Source organism: Bison bison, unplaced genomic scaffold, assembly GCF_000754665.1.
Source record: "Bison bison bison isolate TAMUID 2011002044 unplaced genomic scaffold, Bison_UMD1.0 scf7180017864297, whole genome shotgun sequence".
Taxonomy (NCBI): Eukaryota; Metazoa; Chordata; class Mammalia; order Artiodactyla; family Bovidae; genus Bison; species Bison bison.
In genome coordinates, this window is record NW_011494869.1 from 7006767 (window position 1) to 7010414 (window position 3648).

General features: G+C 50.5%; 1 protein-coding gene across 1 annotated transcript in view; it reads left to right on the forward strand.

Moving 5' to 3' along the window:
• Positions 1 to 360: 360 nt before the first annotated feature.
• Positions 361 to 3648, forward strand: part of ZDHHC1 (zinc finger, DHHC-type containing 1) — a 24263-nt gene continuing 20975 nt past the window's right edge. Inside the window, exon 1 of the mRNA XM_010851117.1 lies at positions 361 to 636. The gene's annotated coding sequence lies outside the window, so the exon portion shown is untranslated. The remainder of the gene's footprint in view (positions 637 to 3648) is intronic.

Sequence of the window (3648 nt, forward strand, 5' to 3'; positions counted from 1 at the left end):
TTAGCCTGTTATCTCCCTGAAGGGCAGGGATCTCGTGGGTATTCCCTAGGGTACGTCCAGTGCCCAGCACATACTCTTATTAAAGTGTGCAGGCTGGCTGACGGTTTCCCTAACAGTGATGGGCTCAGGGGAGAAAATGGAGCGGAACGCTTACGGGACAAGTTAGGATTTCGAGAAGACAAGCTGTGGATTGGGGGTAAAGAAAAGTGTGTTTTTGAGGAAGAATGTTGAAAAGGAATGGAGAATGGGGAGCCATGGGGTCCGCGTGAGCCCCGCCCGAGCCTGGGTGCCAGCGCGACGTGACGCAGCGCGGTTTGGCCGCTGTGGGGCGCCGTAGCCCACGCCGTTGCCAGGGGAACGGGCCCAGCGCCGGACGAGGCCCAGCCAGCGTCTGCCTGGCCGGGTGGTACAGCCAGCCCGCTGGACTCGGAGCCGGAGGACTTGCGGGCCTAACCTCCGCCTCGCGTCACGGAATGGGGCTCGGATCCGGGGCGCACCGCCGCCCGGTCCCAGGGACCGTCTCTACCGCGAGAGTCTGAAGCGCGGCCGCTCTGGGGTGGGTGGACGGCCGGGCTCTGGGGCTGAGCCGCTGAGTGACCTTGGCAGGGCCGATCTGGCTCGGCCGACGACGCGCAGGTGAGGAGCCCCCTGTGCAGTTCTCACCTCTAAGCTGAGCCACGGGGGCAGAGCTGCCGCCGCCCGGCCGAGCTTTTCGCCTGGAGCCCGCGCGCGGCCTGGGCTGCAAGTCCTGGGCAGGGCGCCCGGCTTCCTTCTAGCATTCATCAGGTTCGCAGATCTGCATTGAGCGTCTGCTATGTGCCAGGCTCTTTGCCAGGCGCGGGGCCACCAAGGGCTCCAGAGAGGACGCTGCAGTTCTCCAGAATCTGCAGTGTTAAGAAGGGGTCGGGCGGGGGTTGCGGGGAGCAGGCGCCAGATACACGACTAAAGTGATTTCAGGTCAGGTTAAATGGTCTAGTGCTGAAATGAAGGGAGGTCAGGGAGGATCCCCTCTCTCATGCGACTTTTAAGCCAAGATCTAAGGTTGAGAGTCAGCATTGTGATCACGATAAGGATGTTTCTGGAAGAGGCAAAAGGAAACGCAAAGATCTGGAGGCAGCAGGTACAGAGGAACAGAAAGGGTGAGGGACACTTTGAAGGATGTGGTGGAGCTTTCAACTTTATCCTAGCAGGAGGAGTAAACCACTGAGGAGTTTTGATGTGTTTTTAACTTCTGAAAATCTCACCTCACTCTGGCTGCTGTGGGCAATGTGGTTGTGACAGGGCATACCAGGAAGTCAATTGAGGGCCATCCTAGTTCTGCCAGTATAGCTGTGCCTCCTAGAACTTACTTAGTCTCTCTGAGCCTCAGTGTCGTCATCTGTGAAAAGGGCATATTGCTCTGCATGTTGTTTATGAGAGAGAAAGTGAGAGGCTAGCCCCATCTCAGACCGATGACTAGAGAGGCCTATGAGAACAGTTTGAAATGATCGGACCTACTTCAGAGAGTTGTGAGGGATAATAAGCAGATTCTGTCAAAACACTTAAAGCGGTAGCACAGAATAAGTGCCTTCTAAATGCTGCTGCTAAGTCGCTTCAGTCGTGTCCGACCCCATAGATGTCTGGCAGCCCACCAGGCTCCGCCATCCCTGGGATTCCCCAGGCAAGAACACTGGAGTGGGTTGCCATTTCCTTCTCCAGTGCATGAAAGTGAAAAGTGAAAGTGAAGTCGCTCAGTTGTGTCCGTCTGACTCTTCCTGACCCCATGGATTGCAGCCCACCAGGCTCCTCCATCCATGGATTTTCCAGGCAAGAGTACTGGAGTGGGGTGCCATCGCCTTCTCCATCTAAATGGCTAGCAATGGTTATTGTTGTTGTTGAGACACTATAGGGGAGCAATGATTGGGGCTTAGAATAGAGTGATGGCAGCAGAAATAGTAATAAGTGGCTTAACTTCCCTTCTTGAAGGACGGTTGGATTTAGAGATGAGTAAGGGGTGGTCCCCGGAGAAGGCAATCCCAGGTAGGCTGCCGTCTATTGGGTCGCACAGAGTCGGACACGACTGAAGCGACTTGGCAGCAGCAGCAGCAAGGGGTGGTCCCTGTTTTTGGAAAACTGGTGATTCACAGCAGGAGACGGGTTTATAAACAGATAATCACCATGAGATTCAATAAAAGCAACATTGGTACTTAATTAGTCAGGTTTTGTTTTGTTTTTCTTACTTTGTTCTGTCACAACTTTGTTCTAAATGACTGTTTCTTGGTGGGTGTTCTTTTAAGGCTTACTTTCACAATCATGGGATTTGATTTCCTGGTTAAAACCAACAACCCTTGCCTCTGCTCATTGGCCTTATTTCAGCTCCATGTTGCTCCCTTCTTGTTGTCCTCTTTCCTTGGTTTAACTTGAAGCCCAAACAGTTTGCAGTGATTGCTTCAGGAGGAAAATGGCACAGGGAATGTTTGCAGACCACGTCAACTCAGAAATGACTAAGGTTTCAAGCCTTTCTTGCCCTAGCATCAGACTTCTGCCTGTTGTTGATGTGAGGAGCCCAGCCACATCTGAGACCAATGACTGGAGAGGTCTATGAGAAAGGCCTGAAGCTCCAATTTATTTTCTGGGAGTTTCTGTGATGTGTGTCTCTTATTCACATAAGCACTTCCCAGAATTTTAAAGCCAGAGACTTTTCTGGCACCTGTGGGGAATTCTAATAAACAAAGTACTTGCCCCTTGAAAGTTGTTTTTTTTTTTTTAATGACATTTTTTGCTGTAAAACAGTGTGAACCATGCAGCATTTTCTTTTCAGCCCCTCCTTTTGGAGGGGTTAAATTGGGCATTGGTCAGATCTCAGTGAAAATGGGTTTAAAAGTAGATCCTGGGGGAAAAAAACAAAATGGAAAACGTGTTTCGAAATATCCACAGAAAAGCACACATAGGCAACTATAAATCCTCTAGCAAAAGAAAAGGTTGTTGGGAGTGAAACCTTCCTGTGGTGTGCACCTTCCCTTTGGGTTCTGGAGTCATGGGAAGCTTAGCTGACCTTCAGCCGAGAACTGGAGCAAGGTTCCGCCCGGCTGCTCTTCTGTTGTGCCGCCTGGTTGTCTCCCCAACAGCTCATAGGGAGCTCTTCAGCTGAACAACTCAGAACTGCTTTTGAGAATGAGAAAGTATTGAACTACAACTGACTGCTCTTTTGTTGCGTGGTTGTTAGGCAGGATTTCCTTGTTTGTCTGGTGTGATACTACGCTCTAGATCACACGCGCATATTTGGTCCACATGGAAGCCCATTGGGGCCAGGAGGGTAAGAGATGACACCCTTCAATTATTTATTTGACTTTTTGTTTCAAAAGTAGTACACGCACATGGTGAAAAAAGAAATCCAAACAGCACCAAGGAGTACATAGTAAAAACAGATCTCTCTCATCCCTAGCCACTAGATCTCCTTCTCACAGGCTACCTGTGTGTTTGCTTTCTTGCATTTCTTTCCAGAGGGAATCTGTGCATATAGGAATATACATATCTATCCATCCACCTTGGCTTTCACTTACTGGTAAGCACACTCTACAACCATCCCACATCTTGCTTTTCTACTTAGTTCAGTTCAGTCGCTAAGCTGTGACCGACTCTTTGCAATCCCATGGACCACAGCAAGCC